General features: G+C 35.4%; 1 pseudogene; it reads left to right on the top strand.

The window, feature by feature from the left end:
* LOC117310226 (programmed cell death protein 7 pseudogene) overlaps positions 1-25584 on the top strand; it is a 73537-nt pseudogene that overhangs the window by 46552 nt on the left and 1401 nt on the right.

The following is a 25584-nucleotide window of genomic DNA, read 5'->3' as shown; positions in this document are numbered from 1 at the left end:
TCTGGGGCTTTAAAGAGCATCCACATAAGCACTACCTTTAGTATTCCTGGTGAAATTCTGCCTCCAAGACCACCTGGCTCAATTAAGGAGGCTCATTGACAGGGGCTGGATATCTGAATATATGCCTGTGAAGTAAGAGGAGGAGAGAAAAATAGTACAGGAAAAAAAGGAAGAGGAGAACTAATTCCATAACAGATACAAGAATAAATTAATTTTTAAATTAGATACTTTGAGTTCTTGCACTTTTAACTTTGCAAAATGACCTCGTCTACATTTCCTAATGTGTTTGAATACTTGGAATTACCACCCATTTAAAGAGTTTCTAACTTCATATTATTTTAGCACATTTAAATTAAGAAGTATTTAAATAGCATTCATAAATCTCACCCCTGTGAAACAAGAATAGAAATAAAAATCTGTTCTAAATCTGTCAAGGGTCAGAGTCATATTTCCTACCTCAAATGAAAGCCAATTAGCTCAGTACAGGTGAAGAAGGGATGTGTATAGAGGCATCTAGGAAGGGGGAAGAGAACATCATCTATGGACATAGTTCTGGATACAGATAGTCTAGAAGCAACAGTCATATAGAAACAGTCTTAGAAATGTCTCTGGACGCACAAGATGTGAGTTCTATTTCTTGATCTGACATATTCAAACTGTGTGAACTTGGGCAATTTTGCTCCTTCATCCTGAATGTTCCCATTTAATTGTACAAAGGCATACCCTATCCAGGTACTTCATCTTTGATTTGGCACTGAGAATGAAATGAAATGCTGTGAGTGTTTGGTTTGTAGCAGTTTTGTGAACACAGCTAGTTAGGTATCTCTTTACAAACTTGCGAATATGGTCTGGGCTGCAATAACATATAGTTATCTTCATAATGAAGGGCTACAGCAATATAATAACTACCTGTACTTTTACAAAATACATAGTACATACTCACTTTTAGTAAGTTATTTCTCACTTTTCTGAAAATTTCTACCCCAGTATACCAAATCAGAAGTGATTGCACAAACTACCATTTATCAATACACTAGTGTCTTTGTTTTTTAAGCTAAAGTATAAAATATCTCTAGTATTTTTTAAATACAACATTTGAAGTTTTTCTGGAGACAAATCAGCATGTGTTTACTAATAACCTGAGCAAACATTTCATTGTATTTATTCCTATTGAGTGTACCAAGATGCCGCTATGTTTTGTTGGGGTTCATCTTAGATATAGATCTACATATGATAATAAGGAGAATATAATTCAGTTTAACAATTGCCAAATGCCTCTTATTTGCAAGTGGTTGTTAACAAAACAGTATAAAACATGCCATAATTCTATTAAAAAGACTTTAAAATTCTTGATGTAAATTTATAAATACGTTTTAGATTTAAAGTTAGTTGTTCCTCTATTTCCAGAGCAAAATATGAGATAGGAAAACACCCATAACTTAAGCCAAAAGGAGGTTTTTACTCTATGACAAGTGGAGGAATACAATTTTGAAAATTGTGATGCTTTTAAGTAAAAACAAGAATGCTGGATGTGTTAATTAACTTGACTGTAGTAATCATTTCACTATGTATTGTATATCAGACATCATGTTGTACACCTTAAATATATGCAATTTCTATTAAAAATCAAGAATGCTGTCTATGAAGAGGGAGAAGGGATTGTAAAAAAATGTGATGAGTTTAAAAAAATCAAGAACTTTAGTTTTGAAGGAGTAGGCAAGTAGATTAAATTGTTACAGTAGTAAAACATGCTATTTGAAATAAAATACATGCCTTGAATCTTTAAAAGGTAGGTCACTTTTAAGAAAATGTGGAAAGGTAAGTTTATATAACTGCCATTTCAAAAATAGCACTATTTTTTTCATTGATAATATTGGCAGCATATAGAAGGTGGGGATCTCCATGAATAATTTTTTGAAATGAGTGTAGATTTACTAAGCAAAAGAGTTGACCTAATAATTTTCTCCATCTATTTGGATAAAAATAGTTTGGCTTGATTAAGTGTACTACTGTGATGCACACACAAACTGAGTTTGTTAATAAACAACGTCAGAAGATGAAATATTTCCCACAGTGTTAATATTTATTAGTGTTAAAGAATTTAGAAATCCTAATATATAAATATTTTGATAATTAGATTATTTAAATTCAATAAAGTACATCTATAATGGGATAATCTTAAAATTTTGGGATTGATATAATTAAGAATAATTTTAATTCAATGCTATTGGAAGACAGCAAATATTTGGATCAATAAATGTTGATCAGCCACAGGAAGTCCCTTCATATGTTGTAAGGACAGAAAAGAGGTCTAAGACACGAAGTTACTTGAATTGTGGCAGTTTTATAGAAGAGCTGTTAATAATAATGGTAAGAGGACTTTCTAGAGATGAAGGGAGGATCAATTGGGAGTTTGTGCTTTGCAGTGAACAGAAGCCCAAAAGAAATCTGCAAATTCCAACCAAATGATACATATTCTATTTCTTCCCCCCAGTGTGGGTAGAGGAGGAGTTATAGAATAAATAACTGTTATTTACTGAGTAGCCACTTACTGTCAGAGACTACAGAGGTACTTTACATGCACTGCTTTATTTAAAGTTTAAGTGTGATTTGCTTTTTTAACTTGAAATCAAATCAAATGCTCGCATCCTCGAATGATTATATCAGCAGGAATCCAGTTTCTGTTTCTTGAGTTGAATAGTCCTCTTAATAAAGAGTCTAGATCTTCAACTGCTTTACCCATTTCTACATAGCACATAGCTTGTGCTTGGTGGCCTTTCATGTCAGCAGATCTTGCCTAGAACCATCACAAAACATCAGTGAGTTTTTAATAATGTTTGACCTCCAAAGGGATTTGCAAGAGTTTTAATCCTTTCCTCCCATGTGACTCATTGGCTCTCAGGCACATTTATCCATCTCCTCCCAGTAAACAGAATCTGCAACCAAGGGATATTAAGAGGAGCCTTCTTTGCTAGGCTAATTATACTGCAGATATATACATCTCCCAAGGCAACAGGCGCCTCCTTTCTTCATATTTGCATAATTAAGATGGGACACGTAAGAAAAAGAAAGGGAAGGTGAAGGTGAAGGGAAGAGATAAAGAAGGAGAAGAAAGAGAAGGAGGAGGAGGAACTCGAAGATGAATTGCTTTATAGAAGAATTTTGCAGTCTTTTCTTTAAAAATACTCAGGTACACTTTAAATGTAATACACTCCAGCAAGGTGGATCAAGTTCTCTCAGTTTCCAATATTCTTGAGGATACACATAAGGGTATTCAGTGAAGAAAAGTGTTATGTTCCCTGACATTAGGTACTATGTCATTTTAGTAACAATAGGAGTGATATGTAGTGAATTCTTCTCACAATCATTTTATTTCTTTACCTGTAAAAAATATGCTGTTTTTTGTTTGTATCCTATCGATTTAAAAATAGATGGCATATGATGTACAAGAGAGAGTTAAAGAAAATGGAAATTATTTTTTTTGTAGCAATGGAAATACACAGTCACATCATATCTCAAGCAAGAATAAGACATTATATGAACATTTTAAAAACAAAGATAAATACTGCAAGAAAAAGTGTATCAGTCATAATTAATCAGAAAACCAAAACACCTCCTATTAAAGAAAGATTAGAGGCTAATACACCAATTGGAATGGCTGATACAATAAAGATGAGGAGGCAAAAATTTAGAATTACTACCCCTGGGGTAGAAATTGCAGAGACCACAGTCAGTTATACCATGCTCAATTGACTGATTTCAAGACAACACTTGGTCAAATGATTTGGGACTATTTGACATCTGCAAAATCTCTTCACACCAGTACCTAGATTAGTGTTTTATTGAGAAGCTGGGAGAAAGTGTGTGTATACCGGGGATAAGAATCTTGGGAAGACATGTTAGTACTCTATCACAATGCCTTTAGTCTATAAGTCAATAATTTTTCTCCTAGAGGAACTCTTACAAATATTCCAAAAACCCATGTAGAAAAATGTTCATAAAAATGGAAAAAAATGGAAACAATCTTACTGTATATACTTATTAACAAGATAATGGATGTATGGAATGTGTTATTTTCATAAAATGTGAAAGGTGAAATTAAGCCAAATGTTTCAGTATGGCTGAATCTCAGAAATATAATGTTGAAAAAATTTGCCACTTATAGCAGAATTTATGAAGTATAATATCATATACAACAGATATTATATGCAAAAATATCATATATATGTTAGGGGTACCAAAGCAAATAACTCCTGTAAATCGTTAACAAAAACCTAATACAGATAAGGACACAGACAGGAATTTCACAGAATAGGAAACTTGAATTTAACATAAAAATATATTCTTACCAGAAATTTGGAAAACACAAATTGATACAACTAGATACAATTTCACTCCCCTCTGAAGGCCAAAAACTATAAAGTGTGAAAGGCCTAGTATTGGTTAAGAACATTAATGGACATGCATGTTGATGCAACTACTTTGGTCCAACATTTGAAAGTGAATTTAATCCACAATTCAACAGGCTAAAGAATAAACATCATATCATGATACCAATTGACACATAAGGCATATGACAAAATCCAACATCTATTCATGATGAAAACTCTCAGCAGACTGAGAACAGAGTGGAACTTCTTCAATTTGATAAAGAGCACCTACAAAAAACCTACAGCTAACATCATCTTTAAAGGTGAAAGACATTATTTTTCCCCCTAATATCAGGAACAAGACAAGGATGCCCACTCTCACCACTCTTAATCAACATAGAACTCGGCATTCTGACCACTGAAATAAAGCATGATGATGATGATGATGATAATTAATAAATAAAAGGCATACCGATTGGTTAGAAAGGAAGAAATAAAGTTTTCACTATTTGCAGATGACATCCTTGTCTATATTGAAAATATTAAAGAATCCAAAAGAAAAAACAAAAAAACTAGAACTAATAAGTGAGATTAGCAATGTTTTAGAATACAAAATTAACACATAAAAATCAATTGCATATCTATATATTAGCTATCAGCATGTGGAAAATGAAATTAAAAAAACAATACCATTTACATTAACAAAGAATATGAAATATTTAGGTATAAATCTAACAAATCATGTACAGAATATGTATGCTGAAAATTCCTGTGAGAAGTCTGCATCCATCCTGGTCAATAGCGCCAGAATGCCTAGGCAGATAAAATGCCAGTCTCACTGTTACCCCTGTGATCCCTCCTTGTTAGGGTCTCCTCCCTGCTGAGTGTATGGGAGAGTGTTTGTGTGTTTCATAATGGCCGTGATCCCCCGGATAGGTGTTTGGAGATTTCTTAGTGTACCGTGTGTGTGTGTGTGTGTGTGTGTGTGTGTGTGTCTGTGTGTGTCTGTGTGTGTGTGTGTGAAGCTTAATGAAGTGTGATATCTTTTTGAGTTTTAGCAACAGCCAGCTATAGGTGCTCTTTTAGTTTTTACTTAGCATGGTGATTGCAGAGTGACCAGCATAATGGATATTGAGGTTGTTCAGATGAGACAGTGGGGAGAAATGATCATTGTCTTCACAAAATAGTTACAATATCTTACTAATGAAATAAACCAAGGAAGACTTCAATAAATGGGGATACATACTGTCTTCATGGATTAGAGGACTCAATATAGTAAAAATGTCAGTTCTCCCCAAATTGATCTATAGGTTTGGTGTGGTTACTATGAAAATCCCAACAAGGATTTTTGTAGATATAGAAAATGTTATGGTAAAATTTATATGGAAAGGCATAGGCTTTTGAATAGCTAAAACAATGAAAAAGAATAAAATGAGAGAAATCTTTCTACCCAATATTAACTCCTACTATATAATTACAGTAATCAAGACAGTGTTGTATTATCAGAGGAACAGAATAGAGGACCCAGAGGCAGTTCACATAATATGCTCAACTGATTTTTTTTTTACAAATATGCAAAAGGAATTTAATGGAGGAAGCATAACCTTTTCAACAAATAGTGCTATAGCAAATGGACATCCCTGGGCAAAACAATAAGAACAACAAAGAATCTTGACCTAAACCTCACACATTACACAAAAATTAACTTAAAAACAGATACTGAAATGTTAAAGGAAAACTATAAAACTTTGAAAAAATAGGAAAAAATCTTTGGAATCTAGGTCTAGATAAGAGTTCTTAGACTATAGACCAAAACCATGTTCCATAAAAGGAAAGACTGATAAATTGGGTCTCATAAGAATTAAAAACTTTTGCTCTGTGAAATATCCTATTCAGAGGACGAAAAGACAAGCTATCCAATAAAGGACTAATATCTAGCATACTATATATACTATATAAAGACTTGCAAAACTCAACAGCGAAAAGCCAATAGATCCAATCATAAAATGGGCAAAAGATATGAAGTGATGTTTCACTGAGGAGGATATATGGATGGCAAATAGTTACATGGAAAGATGTTCAACCTCATTAACCATTAGGGGAATGCAAATTAAAACCACAATGAGATATCACTACACAACTATCAGAATGGCTAAAATAAAAAATAATGACAACATCAAATGCTGGTGAGGATGTGGAGAAATTAGATCACTCATAGGTTGCTGGTGGGGATGTAAAAATGGTGCAGCCATTCTGGAAAACAGTTTGGCAGTTTCTTATAAAACTAAACATGTAATTACTGTACAAGCCAGCCATATATATCCCAGAGCAGTGAAAACTTATGTTTACACAAAAGTTTGTACACTAATTAACTGCTCATAGCAGTTTTATTTGTAATAACCAAAACTAGAAACAACCCAGATGTCCCTCAAACGGTGAATAGTTAAACAAACTGTGGTAATCCATATCATGGAATACTATTCAGCATGAAAAAGAATGAAATATTGATATGCAAAACAACTGGATGATCTCCAGGGAATTATGCTGATTAACAAAAAGCAATCCCCCTAAATATTACAAACTATATTATTCCATTTATATTACATTCTTGAAATGACAGAATTATAGAAATGAAGATGAGACTGGTGGTTTCAGTTGGCCAGGGACAGGCAGATAGTAGCTATAAAAGTCATCATGAGGGATCCTTGTGGTGATAAAATTATTCTGTATCTTGACTTTATTAATTTCAGTATCCTGTTTCATAGAGTAGTAATGTTCTACAAGTGTTACCATTGGGGAAAACTGGGTAAAGGGGACACAGGATCTCTCTATATTGTTTCTTATAGCTACAGATGAACCTATAATTATCTCAAAATAAAATTTTTAATTTAAAAAATAAGTGCAATTAATGGTTAAAATTTCAGACTCTAGATAGAGACTATCTGGTTCAAATCCTGAGACTACATCCTGTCATCTTGGGTAAATCTATTTATCCTCTCTGTATCTTACTTTCCTCATGCTTAAAATAGGAATAATGGTGGGTGAAATAGGTAAAGGGGATTAAGAAGTACAAACTTCCAGTTGTAAAATAAATAAGTCGTGGGGATGTAATGTACAGCCTAGGGAATATAGGCAATAACATTGTAATATTTTATGTGGTGACAGACGGTAACCAGACTCATAGTGGTGAACATTTTATAATGTATTAAAATATCAAATCACTATGTTGTACACCTGAAACTAATATAATATTGTAAGCTAACTATACTTCAATAAGTAAATAAAATAGGAATAATAAAATTTATCTCATAAGGAGTTACTTACATAGCTTAAATAAATGAATGCTTGTAAAGTACATAGAATGGTGCTTCTCACAGATTTATGCTCAATAAATGTCAATTTTATTTACTACAATTATTATAGTTGTATGTATGTTCATGCTTATGAAAAATTTAAAAGCCTGCATGGGATGGGTACATACCAATTGCAATATAAAGGCTACTTTTGGAGGCAGAAATGGTAAGGGGATAAAAGGTGAAACTTGAGTTGTGCATATTTTATATCCTTAAAAGATAAAGCAGGTAAATACATTTTATCTTTGTCTTATGTTTTATACTATGCATCTATTTTAAATTATTATATTTGTTTTAGAAGGACATTATATTATGTAATTTAGAAATAACACATTATTTGATGAATTCATTGCATAATTAAGTCTTCAACATTTTCTAGAAATAAGCTATTTTCAGTGCATTCTCTTGATTTTCAATTACTTTATAACTGGGTATACTAAACCTAATTTTACTTTTTATTAATGACAGAAGAAAATATTATGAAAATGATTTATTTTATTGTGCTAGAAATCAATAATATTCCCTGGCATTATTAAATTTTTCAGAGTTTAAATTACTCTCTGAATTCTCCCAATTGTAATGTTTTTTGACATAGTTGTTGATATCTCTGCTTTCTCCATTCTTGTCAACTGTCACTCTCGGTAGGAGGCTTCTTTTATTTCCCTTTCATCTACACCTATAATGTTCTCATTATCATAGCAAGATATTACGGTTGATAGGAAATGAACAGATCAACAATCCTACTTAATATTTTAGACATCATCCTAAATTAATGACCTCATTACACCTGCATATATCTTTCATTCCCCAACCCCCGAAAAGTGTATCATGGGATCAGTTACACTTATTCTCTCACTTCCTAGAGTTGATGTCACTAACTACCATGTGTGTGACCCTAATCAATATTATTAAAATTTGTTGCAAATCTAAGTTACAGTGTACAGTTTATTAAAATATGTTTTAGTCTTTAATGATTATTTTCTCAGATAATTGGATCAAAACTCAAGCCTTAAATAAATGATAATCTACTCATATTATCCCATATATGATGTGTTAATATATTAGGGATATCATTGATCCATCATTTGATCCAATTCACTCTTATATAAACAATATTTATGGAGTATCTGATATAGGCTAGGTATTATCTACGTACTGAATGTATAGAAATGATTGACATAATCCCTGATATTCAGATGTTTCCTATTTTGGACATTAACAATTATAAACTGTTTTTATTTTACACCTATAATTAAAGAAAAGGGGAATTACAATTATATTTATTATTTGACTTAAAATGCTGGAATTGGTACAACATATCTCATTAAAAATAAGGAAGTAAATTTTAGATAACATATTCTGATTAACTCAGAATACTGTAAAGAAAGGACTATGTAAGAAAAATCTATTTAAGATCAAACTATGCATAATCTGTTGTCTGAGTTACAAGAACCTCTTCTTATGCGTAATAAGTAGTAAAAAGAAGCAAGATTTATAAATGTAATAGTTTATCCATGTAAACTTGTAAATCATGTTTGTTGCAGGAAATATTGTTTACTTATATTGTTAAATATTTCTTTTAGAAATGTAAATTGATCACTTAGCACATAAAATAACCCACTGTCCTTGTACTAATTTGATCCACCACTATTTCTATCTAAATTTGTCTAGTCTCTCTCTCTCTCTCTCTCTCTCTCTCATATAACTCCTTCTGCTAGTCAGAAAACCTCAATCCCCTGAGTCTCTTTGTTCCATTTGCAGACTTGCAAACTACAAGTAAATAAAACATGCAATCAGTAGATTTCTATTCAAAATCAATGTGAAGATTTGTTCTTCACACTGTCTTCATCAGTTTGGTCTGCTATAACAAAAATATAAATTGGGTGTCTTAAACAACATACATTTATTTCTTACACTCTTGGAAGTCTGAGATCATGGTACCAGTATGGTTGGGTTCTGGTGAGGTTTCAGACTCCTGACTTCTCCTTTTATTCTCACATGGTGGAAAGAGAGCTAGAGAGCTCACTGGGGTCTCTGTTACAAGTACACTAATCCCACTCATGAGAGACCCACTCTCATGACCTAATTACCTCCCAAAGGTCCCACGACCTAATACCATTACCTACGGGGTTAGGATTTCAACATATGAATTTTAGGGAGACACAAGCATTCAGTTCATTGCACACACATAGTAGTAGGAGAAACAGATGCTTAAAGAATTTTATTATGACGTGGTAAGTGCTATGATAGAGGGATTTAAATAGTCCTATAGGTTAACAAAAGGAGTTTATTTCATCGGACCTCCAGGAGTTATAGAAGTTTACCTGGAGGAAATGATTCTTGAGTTAGGTCTCAAAAGTTGATAATGAAGTGGTCAGGAAGAAGATGATAGAAGGATTTATAAGAAGAGGAAACTTAGGAGAAATGACATAGAGGTATGTAGCTGCTGTGTGTCAAGGTCAAAAAACAGTCCAGTATTTATTTCTATTGTACAAAGTGAGTTCTGAGAAGTAGTGAGAAATAAAACTGGATAGGAAAATAAAAGCTTTCAGGTTACCTAAGACTTTTTACATCATGGCAAATACTTTACTTTCATATTAATGCAGAAGAACCACTGGAGTTTTTTGGTTTTTTTAACATCTTTATTGCATAAAAGTGGAATGGTTAATTTGAATTCTCTGTAAATCACTTAGAAAGTGGAATGGGGAATGGATTTGAAAAGTATCGTGCTAGGAGAAGAGATAATTTTGAGGGCTAAATCCAATCCAGAGTTGATGAAGACCTGACTAGGACAATAGTATTTGAAGATGAAAAGTGGATTTCATTAATATTTGTGCAATGACATTGACAGAACTTGATGATTAGTAAGGAGAGACAGAATAGTTGTATTGGTTATTCAGTGCCACACAACAAATTACCCCCAAACTTAGCAGCTAGAAACAATAACATTTATTATTTCAGTTTCTGTGAGTCAGGAATCTGGAGCAGCTTTACCTACATGGTTCTGGCTTGGGTCTTCTCATGTGGTTGCAGTCATGATGTCAGCTAGTGCTGAAGGATCTGCTTTCAAGATAGCTCACTCACATGGCTGTTGGCAGGAAGCCTGTGCCTTGCTGGCTCATGGCAGGAGGACTAATTTCCTTGCCAATAAATATCTACATAGGGTTGCTTGAGTATCCTCATGAAATGGCAGCTCACTTTCCCTAACAACCAGTTATCCAAGAAAAAGGAAAAGGTATAAGCTGCAAACCTTTTTGTGTTTGAAGTCAAGCACAGTCATTTGGGCAATATCCTATTAGTTGCATACGTGCAAGATGACTACACATAGGCATGAATAACCTGAGGCAAGACTCATTGCAGACACGGTGGTCAATAATAGAGCCCACATTTTTGTCTTCAGTGTTCAGTTGGATTATAGTGACATCTACAAGATAAGCAATAGAAGAGGAGCAGAGTTATTGTGGGTGCTTGCTTTGTTTGGTGTGTGTTTCTAGAAAGTTAGAAGGTAATAAATTCACTTTTGGAAATTATCAGCAAGTACCAAATAATATGCTTCTGAGGTACATTAATATGTTAATGATGGAGAAATAGATTTGAGAATCATCAGCATTTAAATGGTACTTTATATTTTAAGATTAGGAAAGTTCATCCAAGTAGAGGATAAAAATGAGATGAAAGGAAACAACATTTTTTTAAAAAAAATGAGAAAGGGATTAGAAGGTCATGAAAGAAATTAAGCAAGATGATCAGAGAGGTAGAAATAATAAAGATTAGCACTGTAGAAATAAAGGAAACAAATAGTTTAAGAAAGTAAATAGTCAGAAGTGTCAAACAAAGCAGAAATATCCAAATCTAAAATTTGTCCATTGGATTTAGCAATATTTTTTGCCACTAATGATGTTGCCAGAGCAATTTCAAGTGTGGGAGCATGGAAGCAGAAAACATATAACAGAGGGTTAAGTACAGGTAAATTAAATAAAACTGTGTTTAAGTATGCACACGTTACGTTCCATTCTGGAAACAGAAATATTTCAGAATATTTAAGACAGAGGGAATTTAATATTGGAAGTGATTACATAGGTGATAGGTGAAAAACCTAATAGGAGATAATGAGGCAACTCAGAGATTAGCAATCTCAAAAGCTGCTGCAGTGCCTTTGCTAAAGGAACGAAGGGAGGAGAAGCCCAGAAACCAGGGGGTCCTCCTGGTTAAATTTGGATTCAATTCTTGTAAGAACTGAAGCCACAGAGGAGAAGCAGCTGATGCCAAAAATGCCCCATTGGCAGGCAGAGAGAGTGAGAAATACCCATTATACTCCCTCCTTCTGATAGTGCCTCCCATTGGCAGACTACAGGTGAAGTCAGCTGACCCAGGAATCTAGGAGTGATATAAAATGGAAAATGATATAAAATGGAAAAAAGGAGAGGAATGTAGTTGAGAACAAACAGAGGAACAACGGACACATTTTTAAAAACCTGCCAGCCTCATTAAAGACAAACCAAATTTGAGGTCCCATGTGAGAAACTTTGTAGAACTTTAATGCATAATGAAAAATGAACTTCACTTAAAATGTTTCAAAGACTGAGGCCTATGCTCTAAGTAAAATACCCGTAAATTGAAGAGCTTTTATCTCAGCACTTTTAATGTAGAAAGATTTAGCCTGATCGAAAATAATTGAGCTTGACATTATCTCTCATAATACAGGAAATTATCAAGAATTCCCTGCACAGAATACAGTCATGAAATATTCAGAATACATTTTATTTCTAATTAAATATTTCCTTTTTTTGATTCAGTGAGGTTTTTCAGTCTTTAAAGGTATGAAATAGTAATAGAATGAGATGTATTTAGAACCACCACAGCTATGACAGAACAGCAACAGCAAGTAAAATATAATTTTATCACGTTATAGATACTCGTCCATCAAAATGTTAAATATTATTGATCTGGTAAAATATGCAGCAGTATTCAACAGTAGTGGGCATTGTTGAAGCTCTCACAACATCCTTTCCTCTCTTTTGAATCCTAACAGAATCTTGATGTAGGTCAAACATTTAGTACTCTCATTCCATGTGCCTCAGAGGAATCTGACCCTACAAATCTCGTTGGTGTGAGAGTCTGATTGGCTTAAGTTAATTAGCACATACTACCTCCTAGAAACTGGACAGAAGTGGGCAAATGAGATAAATGGGTAATGGGGGGGGGGTGATAAAAACGTCTCTTCGAGTGCCGGAACACCAGAGTTCTTTCTTATCCTCTGCAAATTGTTATATGCCGTTGTGGAGCCCAGAACTGCTACAGCTATCTTGCTAGCAGACTAAAGACGGAGAAGGGGGTTAGCTAGTGTCAAGATTATTTCAATAAAATAAAGCAGAAGTTATTGGCATAAGCCAAACCTGAAACCTAACTTACAATTTCACTGCCAGTTATATGGGCAAATAAAATTCTTTATTGTTTAGGTCAGTTTAAGTTGTGTTTTCTTTCACTGGCTGCCAGAAGCATCTTAAATCAATATACAAAATGTTGGGGGTGTGTGTGTAAATATGCATATATACATATATATAACTAGTTCCTAACCTTACTATATTTATACTTCATTCTTATATATATTCTATTCATATATATATATATAATTTTAAACATTTGAAATACTAATAAATATTTTGAAAATTCCCACATAATAATCTATATGCTATATCTATTTATCAGCTCAGGTGACAATTATATCTGACAATATTCTTTTGGAACTTAATCATTTTAACTCAATAAAAGTATTTGCGTTCTTTCATTTCATATTTTAATATCCAAAATCAAATGCTTCTTTACACTTGAATTGACCCTTTCTGCCTCTTTATCAATTCTCCTAACCATATACAAATGAGTCAACTTCTGCTTGCAGAGCCATTAAAAAAATAAAATTAATAAATTTTAGAATTTAACTTAAAATTCCAGTAGTGTGATAGATACTGGAAAAGAAGTTTTCAACTATCTTGGAATCATTAACACTTTAAAAAAATATAATGACAGGCACTGAATCCCTCCCATGAAGGAAAACTGTACAATGCATCAATACATACAAAAGCTTGCATACACTATAGTGGATTCTCAGACTGAGTGATACGGCAAGATATGATTTAAGAAAAAAAAAATTGTTAATGCACATGATTTATAAAATTTTATTTTTTTTACATCTTTATTGGGCTATAATTGCTTTACAATGTTGTGTTAGTTTCTGCTGTATAACAAAGTGAATCAGCTATACGTATACATATATCCCCATATCTTCTCCCTCTTGCATCTCCCTCCCACCCTCCCAATCCTACCCCTCTAGGTGGTCACAAAGCACCGAGCTGATCTCCCTGTGCTATGTGGCTGTTTCCCACTAGCTATCTATTTTACATTTGGTAGTGTCTATATGTCCATGCTACTCTCTTCGTCCCATCTTACCCTTCCCCCTCCCCATGTCCTCAAGTCCATTCTCTACATCTGCGTCTTTATTCCTGTCCTGCTTCTAGGTTCATCAGAACTATTTATTTTTCTTTTTTTAGATTCCATATATATGTGTTAGCATACAGTATTTGTTTTCTCTCTTTCTGACTTACTTCACTCTATATGACACACTCTAGGTCCATCCACCTCACTACAAATAACTCAGTTTCATTCCTTTTATGGCTGAGTAATATTCCATTGTATATATGTGCCACATCTTTATCCATTTGTCTATCAATGGACATTTAGGTAGCGTCCATTTCCTGGCTATTGTAAATAGTGCTGCAATAAGCATAGTGGTACATGTCTCTTTTTGAATTATGATTTTCTCAGGGTATATGCCCAGTAGTGGGATTGCTGGGTCATATGGTAGTTCTATTTTTAGTTTTTTAAGAAATCTCCATACTGTTCTCCATAGTGGCTGTATCAATTTACATTCCCACCGACAGTGTAAGAGGGTTTCCTTTTCTGCACACCCTCCCAGCATTTATTGTTTGTAGATTTTTTGATGATGGCCATTCTGACCGGTGTGTGGTGATACCTCATTGCAGTTTTGACTTGCATTTCTCTAATACTTACTGATTTTGAGCATCCTTTCATGTATTTGTTGGCAATCTGTATATCTTCTTTGGAGAAATGTCTCTGCCCATTTTTGGATTGGCTTGTTTCTTTGATGTTGAGCTGCATGAGCTGCCTGTATATTTTGGACATTAATTCTTTGTCAGTTGCTTCATTTGCAAATATTTTCTCCCATTCTGAGGGTTCTCTTTTCATCTTGTTTATGGTTTCCTTTGCTGTGCAAAAGCTTTTAAATTTCATTAGGTCCCATTTGTTTATTTTTGTTTTTATTTCCATTTCTCTAGGAGGTGGGTCAAAAAGGATCTTGCTGTGATTTATGTCATAGAGTGTTCTGCCTATGTTTTCCTTTAAGAGTTTTATTGTGTGTGGCCTTACATTTAGGTCTTTAATCCATTTTGAGCTTATTTTTGTATATGGTATGAGGGAGTGTTCTAATTTCATTCTTTTACATGTAGCTGTCCAGTTTTCCCAGCACCACTTGTTGAAGAGGCTGTCTTTTCTGCATTGTATATTCTTGCCTCCTTTATCAAAGATCAGGTGACCATAGGTTCGTGGGTTTATCTCTGGGCTTTCCATCCTGTTCCAGTGATCTATATTTCTATTTTTGTGCCAGTACCAGACCGTCTTGATTACTGTAGCTTTGTAGTATAGTCTGAAGTCAGGGAGCCTGATTCTTCCAGCTCCGTTTTTCTTTCTCAAGATTGCTTTGGCTATTCAGGGTCTTTGTGTTTCCATGCAAATTGTGATATTTTTTGTTCTAGTTCTGTGAAAAACACCATTGTAGTTTGATAGAGATTGCATTGAATCTGTAGATTGCTTTGGGTAGTATAGTCATTTTCACAATACCGATCCTTCCAATCCAAGAACATGGTATATTTCTCCATCTGTTTATGTCGTCTTTCATTTCTTTCATCAGTGTTTTATAGTTTTCTGACTACAAGCCTTTCGTCTCCTTAGGCAGATTTATTCCTAGGTATTTTCTTCTTTTTGTTGCAATGGTAAATGGGAGTGTTTCCTTAATTTCTCTTTCTGATTTTTCGTTGTTGGTGTATAGGAATGCCAGAGATTTCTGTGATTAATTTTGCATCCTGCAACCTTACCAAATTCATTGCATCCTGCAACCTTACCAAATTTTGCATCCTGCAACCTTACTAGTTCTAGTAGTTTTCTGGTGGCATCTTTAGGATTTTCTATGTATAGTATATTGTCATTGGCAAACAGTGACAGTTTTACTTCTTCTTTTCCAATTTGGATTCCTTTTATTTCTTGCTCATCTCTGACTGCTGTGGCTAAAACTTCCAAAACTATGTTGAATAATAGTGGTGAGAGCGGGCAACCTTGTCGTGTTCTTGATCTTAGTGGAAATGGTTTCAGTTTTGCACCATTGAGAATGATGTTGGCTGTGGGTTTGTCATATATGGCCTTTGTTATGTTGAGGTAGGTTCCCTCTATGCCTACTTTCTAGAGAGTTTTTATCATAAATGGATGTTGAATTTTGTCAAAAGCTTTTTCTGCGTCTGTTGAGATTATCATATGGTTTTTATCTTTCAGTTTGTTAATATGGTGTATCACGTTGATTGATTTGCGTATATTGAAGAATCCTTGCATTCCTGGGATAAACTGCACTTGATCATGGTGTATGATCCTTTTAATGTGCTGTTGGATTCTGTTTGCTCTTATTTTGTTGAGGATTTTTGCATCTATGTTCGTCAGTGATATTGGCCTGTAGTTTTCTTTCTTTGGGACATCTTTGTCTGGTTTTGGTATCAGGGTGATGGTGGCCTCGTAGAATGAGTTTGGGAGCGTTCCTCCCTCTGCTATATTTTGGATGAGTTTGAGAAGGATAGGTGTAAGCTCTTCTCTAAATGTGTGAGAGAATTCGCCTGTGAAGCCATCTGGTCCTGGGCTTTTGTTTGCTGGAAGATTTTTAATCACAGTCTCAAGTTCAGTGCTTGTGATTGGTCTGTTTATATTTTCTATTTCTTCCTGGTTCAGTCTCAGAAGGTTGTGCCTTTCTAAGCGTTTGTCCATTTCTTCCAGGTTGTCCATTTTATTGGCATATAGTTGCTTATAGTAATCTCTCATGTTCCTTTGTATTTCTACAATGTCAGTTGTTACTTCTCCTTTTTCATTTCTAATTCTGTTGATTTGAGTCTTCTCCCATTTTTCTTGATGAGTCTGGCTAATAGTTTATCACTGTTCTTTATCTTCTCAAAGAAGCAGCTTTTAGTTTTATTGATCTTTGCTATGGTTTCCTTCATTTCTTTTTCATTTATTTCTGATCTGATCTTTGTGATTTGTTCCTTCTGCTAACTTTGGGGTTTTTTTGTTCTTCTTTCTCTAATTGCTTTAGGTGTAAGGTTAGGTTGTTTATTTGAGAATTCTCTTGTGTCCTGAGGTAGGATTGTATTGCTATAAACTTCCCTCTTAGAACTGCTTTTACTGAATCCCATGGGTTTTGGGTGATCGTGTTTTCATTGTCATTTGTTTCTAGGTATTTTTTTATTTCCTCTCTGAGTTCTTCAGTGATCTCTTAGATATTTAGCAGCACATTGTTTATCCTCCATGTGTTTGTATTTTTTACAGTTTTTTCCCTGTAATTGATATCTAGTCTCATAGCATTGTGGTTGGAAAAGATACTTGATACGATTTCAATTTTCTTAAATTTACCAAGGCCTGATTTGTGTCCCAGGATATGATCTGTCCTGGAGAATGTTCCATAAGCATTTAAGAAGAAAGTGTATTCTGTTGTTTTTGGATGGAATGTCCTATAAATATCAATTAAGTCCATCTTGTTTAATGTGTCATTTAAAGCTTATGTTTCCTTATTTATTTTCGTTTTGGATGATCTGTCCATTGGTGAAAGTGGGGTTTTAAAGTCCCCTACTATGATTGTGTTACTGTCGATTTCCCCTTTTATGGCTGTTAGCATTTGCCTTATGTATTGAGGTGCTCCTATGTTGGGTGCATAAATATTTACAATTGTTATATCTTCTTCTTGGATTGATCCCTTGATCGTTATGTAGTATCCTCCTTTGTCTCTTGTAATAGTCTTTATTTTAACGTCTATTTTGTCTGATATGATAATTGCTACTCCAGCTTTCTTTTGATTTCCATTTGCATGGAATATCTTTTTCCATCCCCTCACTTTCAGTCTGTATGTTTCCCTAGGTCTGAAGTGCGTTTCTTGTAGACAGCATATGTACAGGTCTTGTTTTTGTATACATTCAGCCAGTCAATGTCTTTCGGTTGGAGCATTTAATCCACTTACATTTAAGGTAATTATCAATATGTATGTTCCTATTACCACTTTCTTAACTGTTTTGGGTTTGTTATTGTAGGTCTTTTCCTTCTCTTGTGGCTTCTACCTGAGAAGTTCCTTTAGCATTTGTTGTAGAGCTGGTTTGGTAGTGCTGAATTCTCTTAACTTTTGCTTTTCTGTAAAGGTTTTAATTTCTCCATCAAAGCTGAATGAGATCCTTGCTGGGTAGAGTAATCTTGGTTGTAGGTTTTTCCCTTGCATCACTTTAAATATGTCCTGCCACTCCCTTCTGGCTTGCAGAGTTTCTGCTGAAAGATCAGCTGTTAACCTTATGTGCATTCTCTTGTGTGTTATTTGTTGCTTTTCCCTTTCTGCTCTGAATATTTTTTCTTTGTATTTAGTTTTAGAAATTTTAATTAACATGGGTGTTGGCGTGTTTCTCCTTGTATTTATCCTGTATGGGACTCTCTGTGTTTCCTGGACTTGATTGACTATTTCCTTTACCATGTTAGGGGAGTTTTCAACTATAATTTCTTCAAATATTTTCCCAGACCCTTTTTTTCTCTTCTTCTTCTGGGACCTCTGTAATTTGAATGTTGGTATGTTCAATGTTGTCCCAGATGTCTCTGAGACTGTCCTCAATTCTTTTCATTCTTTTTGCTTTATTCTGCTCTGCTGTAGTTATTTCCACTATTTTATCTTCCAAGTCACTTATCCGTTCTTCTGGTTCATTTATTCTGCTATTGATTCCTTCTAGAGAATTTTTAATTTCATTTATTGTGCTGTCCATCATTGTTTGATTGCTCTTTAGTTCTTCTAGGTCTTTTTTAAAAGTTTCTTGAATTTTCTCCATTCTATTTCCAAGATTTTGGATCATCTTTACTGTCATTACTCTGAATTATTTTTCAGGTAGACTGCCTATTTCCTCTTCATTTGTTTGGTCTGGTGGGTTTTTATCTTGCTCTTCAATCTGCTGCATATTCCTCTGTCTTCTCATTTTGCTTAACTTACTGTGTTTAGGGTCTCCTTTTCACAGTCTACAGGTTCGTAGTTCCCATTGTTTTTAGTGTCTGCCCCCAGTGGGTAAAGTTGGTTCAGGAACTTGTGTAGGCTTCCTGTTGGATGGGACCAGTGCCTATGTTCTGGTGGGTAGGGCTGGATCTTGTCTTTCTGCTGGGCAGGGCCCACCAGAAAGACAGTGGTGTGTTTTGGAGTGTCTGTGAACTTAGTATGATTTTAGGCATCCCATCTGCCAATGGGTGGGGTTGTGTTCTTGTCTTGTGAGTTGATTGGCATGGGGTGTCTAGCACTAGAGCTTGCTGGCTGTTGAGTGGAGCTGGGTCTTAGCTTTGAGATGGAGATCTTGGGAGAGCTCTTGCCTATTGGTATTACATGGGGTCAGGAGGTCTCTGGTGGTCCAATGTCCTGAACTCGGCTCTCCCACATCAGAGGCTCAGGCCTGACACCAGCCCGGAACACTAAGACCCTCTCAGCCACATGGCTCAGAAGAAGAGGTAGAAAAAAAGAAAGAAAATAAATTTTAAAAAATAAAAATATAAAATAAAGTAAAATAATTAAAATTAAAAAATCATTAAAATAAAAAAACTTTTTTAAGTAATAAAAATAAAAGAGAGCAACCAAACCAATAAATAAATCCACCAAAGATATCAAGTACTAAAATCTATACTATGGTAAACATAAAAATCAGAAACAGGTCAGTCACAGATAGCAAACCCCAAGTCTACATTTGCTCCCAAAGTCCACTTCCTGAATTTTGGTATGATTCATTGTCTATTCAGGTATTCCACAGATGCAGGGTACATCAAGTTGACTGTGGGGATTTAATCCACTGCTCCTGAGGCTGCTGGGAGAAATTTCCCTTTCTCTTCTTTTTCTGCACAGCTCCTGTGGTTCTACTTTGGTTTTGGCCCTGCCTCTGTGTGTAGGTCTCCTGAGGGCGTCTATTCACTGCCCAGACAGGAGGGGGTTAAAGTAGCAGCTGATTAGGGGGCGCTGGCTCACTCAGGCCATGGAGAAGGAGGGGTGAGGATGCGGGGCGAGCCTGCGGCGGCAGAGGCCAGCTTAATGCTGCAACAGCCTGGGGAGTGCCATGTGTTCTCCCGGAGAAGTTGTCCCTGGATCACGGGACCTGGCAGTGGTCGGCTGCACAGGCTCCGGGAGGGGAGGTGTGGATAGTGACCTGTGCTTGCACACAGGCTTCTTGGTGGTGGCAGCAGCAGCCTTAGCATTTCATGCCTGCCTCTGGTGTCCACGCTGATAGCCGTGACTCGCACCCATCTCTGAAGCTCTTTTAGGCGGTGCTCTGAATCCCCTCTCCTCGTGCACCCTGAAACAATGGTCTCTTGCCTCTTCGGCAGCTCCAAACTTTTCCCGGACTCCCTCCCGGCTAGCTGTGGTGCACTAGCCCCCTTCAGGCTGTGTTCATGCAGCCAACCCCAGTCCTCTCCCTGGGATCTGACCTCCGAAGCCCGAGTCGCAGCTCCCAGCCCCCGCCTGTCCCTGCGGGTGAGCAGACAAGCCTCTGGGGCTGGTGAGTGCTGGTCGGCACGGATCCTCTGTGCGGGAATCTCTCTGCTTTGCCCTCTCTGCACCCCTGTTGCTGCGCTCTCCTCCATGGCTTCAAAGCTTCCCACCCACCCAACCCCCGTTTCCGCCAGTGAAGGGGCTTCCTAGTGTGTGGAAACTTTTCCTCCTTCACAGCTCCCTCTCAGAGGCGCAGATCCCATTCCTATTCTTTTGTCTCTGTTTTTCCTTTTTTCTTTTGCCCTACCCAGGTACGTGGGGAGTTTCTTGCCTTTTGGGAGGTCTGAGGTCTTCTGCCAGCATTCAGTAGGTATTCTTTAGGAGTTGTTCCACACATAGATGTATTTTTGATGTATTTGTGCGGAGAAGGGTGATCTCCATGTCTTACTCGTCCACCATCTTGAAGCACCCCCCCCCAATTTTAAAGGGTCTAACAGATATCCTTATTCTTTAGTGAGGGAGAATCTGTTTTCAAGTTTGGTTTGAAGAAATGTACACATAAAGTATACACATAAAATGGTATATTATTCAAGTTTAAAAAGGAAGGAAATCCTGCCATTTGTGACAACATGGATGGATCTGGAGGACATTATGCTAAGTTAAATAAGCCAGACATAGAAGAACAAATACTACACGATACTACTTATAAGAGCAATCTAAAATAGTCAAACTCATAGAAGCAGAGAAAAGAATGATGTTTGCCAGGGCCTGGAGGGAGAAGGAAACTGGGAGATATTAGAGGGCACAAAGTTTTGTTTATGTAAGATGAATAAGACCTAGAGATCTACTGTACAGCATAGTTAATAATGCTGTATTGTATACTTATAAGTGTGTTAAGAGGGTAAATCTTATATTAAGCATTTTATCACAAAATAATAATTATTATAAATAAAAAGGCAGTAGGAAACTTTTGGAGGTCATGGATAGCTTTATGGCATAAATCATGGTGATGGTTTCATTGATATATTCTTACCTCTACATTCATCAAGTTGTATACATTAAAAGTGCACAGTTTTTTGTATGTCAGTCATACCACAATAAAGTGCTTTAAAAAATTCCAGTTCTTGGTTTGAAAATTGGGTTGGAGAAATGAAATATTGGATCAGAGATGAATATAAGCTCATTTATTCTGTCATTGATCACGTGACTTGAATATGTTTTGTTACTGGTCTTAATACAGGATTTATTTTTGGGACTTCCCTGGCAGTCCAGTGGTTAAGACTGTGTTTGCACTGTAGGGGATGTGGGTTCAATCTCTGGTCCGGGAAGTACGATCCCGCATGCCACACGGAGTGGCCAAAAAAAAAAAAAAAAAAAAAAAAAAAAAATATATATATATATATATATATATATATATACTGGATTTATTAATTTTTGTTTATTTGAGGTTAGAACTTTTCAAAGATTTTTATCTTGTATATTTTAATATGTGATTTATGTAAAAGAATATGTACTTAGATACCCAGAAGGAGGGGAGAATTAATTTCTATTCATCATATGTACAATAAGTAGTTTGGGTTACTTTTCGAAATACAGTATCATATATTTGTTCATTTGTTTGATAATAAACCAGCACATGGTATTCAACTGCCTCTTTAGAGGGCATGGAAAAGGGAGAATTTTAGTTATTCCTGGGAAAGGCTGTATGAATAAAGATGTCAGTATTTTTTAGCACATGGGAACATTTAAAGGTGAATATCTGCTTTAAAGAGGCACACATCAATTTTGCTATACATATTAAATTCCTATAGTATTCTTGTTTATAATACAGTTAAACATATGCATCATATTGTCCATTCGAGGATAGAGCAAGATTAATCTCTAACTTTTAATAATATCCAAGTCATGAAGATAAATCTAAAAGCATAAATTTTCTACATTTCCATGTTATATGAAAAAAATTAATTCTTATTTATAAAAAAGGGATTAAATGTCAGATGAGAGTTTAAGTCTGTAATTTTATTCTTGAAGGAATCACTGTGGAATGCTAAGAAGATTTGGTTTGAAAGAGCTTAGTAACTGTGTTTCCATGGACCTCCATTTTCAAAGGCTATTTTTCACAAAGTTGAGCTATTGATACTGTTTTACCATCTGATACTTTTTTGACATTCATGTAGCAATATTTCAAATGGGAAATTATATCTTGAGAGGATAGATAGCTAAAAAAAGAGTATGCAATCCTCTTCTCTTCTTTTCACAATAATCACAGCTTGGCCCTTGATCTGACTTGAGACTATCCTTCTCTACAGCACAGTGGGAGGTGGCTTATTCTGCTGGAATTAAGTGGGGCAAGATGCCATGTGATAATAATAACTGCTTCTATCTCTCCTAATGTGAAGTTTTAAGATACCAACTATTTGGTAAAGACAGATGTGTAATACATTTTCTGGATTTTTATCTCCTTTTTTTTCCTGCCAGTTAACATATTATTTTTTCTTTAAAAGCTCTAAAAGTTTCATGTCAGTGAACAGGAACAGAATATTTTACAGAAAAATTTAAAAGAGTTTTTTTTTGTAAAGATGCACCCCTACTGATGAAGTGTTTGTGCTGGGAATGATAAGGGTAGTTTCCCTATTGTTCACACAGCAGGCTGTCATCTTTTTCTTCTTAATAGGGAAAGGTCTTATCCTCAGCATTGCTGCATGAGTTTTTCAGTTACTTGGCAACAATAATAATAAAAAAAAAACACAAGCAGTAAAGGACCCATCATCAACATCATGACAAATAGTAGTTCCTCAGCTGGTTTTAATGGCCATATGGAGACATTAAATTTCTTGCCTTCAAGAATTAAGCCCAGTGCATAAGATCAGATTGAGCTCTGGTATGTGCAGCAATGTAAAACATTTTAGCCGTTGTATGTGAATTAGTATGTGAATAAACATGAGGCATTCACCTGAATAAACAAAGTACCCCTGGAATGCACAAGACAAACAGATTTTTCTAATTTAAATATCTGGATGCATATTTTTGGCACATCCTTATGATCACGGCCAGCTGATATGGATATTATGAGGTCATCTACTGTGTGTATGATGATGTCTGTTGGTAAAGCATTAATCAATAGAAATAAATACTTGGTTAAGAAATGCTGCCATTAATAAATGAATATTTAAAACCAATCAGGATGTGGGAGAAATCCAACATGAGATACAAACACTAACAAATGAAACTACTGGTAATAAAAATCAATAACATAACTATACTGAAGGTAAGGGGAAAGAACTAACCCAAATAACCTTAGAAAACAATAACTTGACTGGATGCTAAAAGGATAAAAATGAAAAGAACTGTGCACAAATGTTATGTAGTCAGTAAATATGTTTCTCATAGAGGCATTGATAAGACATTCTGAAACTAATTTATGTGAATACTAGAATTGAACAAATAAGTAAATAAGTTGTTAACAATAAAACTAAGATTTCTTACAATTGGAGAAAGAAATTACAATTAAATAAACTGGGGAGATTAAAAAGATTCCTATGGTGTTAAATTGGAATCTGAGGTATTAGTATAAACTCATTACAGACACACACATACACACACACACAGATATAAAAATAGATATGTGTGTATACATGGATTAATACACAAATATTTCCCAGTCCTGGCTGCTGAGAGAGCCTAGAAACAATGAGATTCCAGTAGTAATCAGCATACCTAGAGACAAGATCTTGGTTTCTTAAGCATCATTCTTCTATAAAAGGAACCAAGCATCCTTGGAAAGGTGGTTCTTTCAGGGCTGAGATGGAAAAAATCAAAATGAGCTTGGAACATCTTGTAGAACCAGAAAAAAAAAAAGAATATTCTCAAAAGATACAGGGAAGAGAGCATTGTTGAAAGAAGACAACATTAGGAGAAGGACCTCTTAATGGCCAAAGCTTTGAGCAACAAAATAAATAATGCTAATATTGGATTATAACCCAAAGAATAAAAAAAATTCCTGAGTCCATAACAATATAAATAATTAAATATGTAGATGGAAGAGACACGACAGCTCCTCCTCATAGTGGAATTGCAATTAATAAGTATTTAAAAAAGGGAAATGGAAGCCACTATTAGGCATATATCACAGTGGTGATTACTGCATACTTAATCTACTAATGGGTGATACAATCAGTGCATCTGAGGAGAGAACATATTTGCACTGTCTCAAATTATCTCCCTGCAAGATATTTGTTGACTACAGGAGAAATCATAGTAACTTTACAGTGGAAATGCCCAGCAGAGATCATTTTGACCAGGTGATCAAGGTCATTGTTGCCAGTAGTAAGATGCATTGAAATCAGGAACCCTGTGATATTGGTGCACTGTTGAAAGAAATGGCACCATTTCTGTGGTTCTCCTTTTTTTAAAAAAATAAATTATTTTATTTTTGGCTGCGTTGGGTGTTCGTTGCTGCACGCGGACTTCTCCCTAGTTGCAGGGAGCGGGGGCTACTCTTTGTTGCGGTGCATGGACTTCTCATTGCGGTGGCTTCTCTTGTTGCAGAGCACGGGCTCTAGGCACACGGGCTTCAGTAGTTGTGGATCGTGGGCTCTAGAGCGCAGGCCCAGTAGTGGCACGCAGGTTTAACTTCTCCGTGGCATGTGGGATCTTCCTGGACCAGGGCTCGAACCCGTGTCCCCTGCATTGGCAGGCGGATTCTTAACCACTGTGCCACCAAGGAAGACCCTTTGTGGTTCTCTTTTCAAGGAACTATGACCTCAGTCCAGTAACGAGAAGATACCAGATAGGCCTAAAGTGATGGACATTCAGCAAAATAACTGATCAATACTCTTCAGGGCTGACGGTGTATTGAAAAAGCAGGAAAGACTGAGGAACTATTGTAGATTGTAGGAGTCCAGGGAGAAATAACAACTAAACGCAATGTGGGACACTGATTAGGATCTTTAGAAAGGATAATAGTGGAAAAAATTATGAAGTTTAAATGAGGTAGTTAGTTTGGTTAATGCTACTAAGACAAAAATAATTACCTTGTTCTAGTACT

Source organism: Tursiops truncatus, chromosome X (genome assembly GCF_011762595.2).
Source record: "Tursiops truncatus isolate mTurTru1 chromosome X, mTurTru1.mat.Y, whole genome shotgun sequence".
Lineage (NCBI taxonomy): Eukaryota > Metazoa > Chordata > Mammalia > Artiodactyla > Delphinidae > Tursiops > Tursiops truncatus.
Note: the sequence above shows the minus strand (reverse complement) of the source record. Positions and strands in the feature narration are given on the sequence as shown.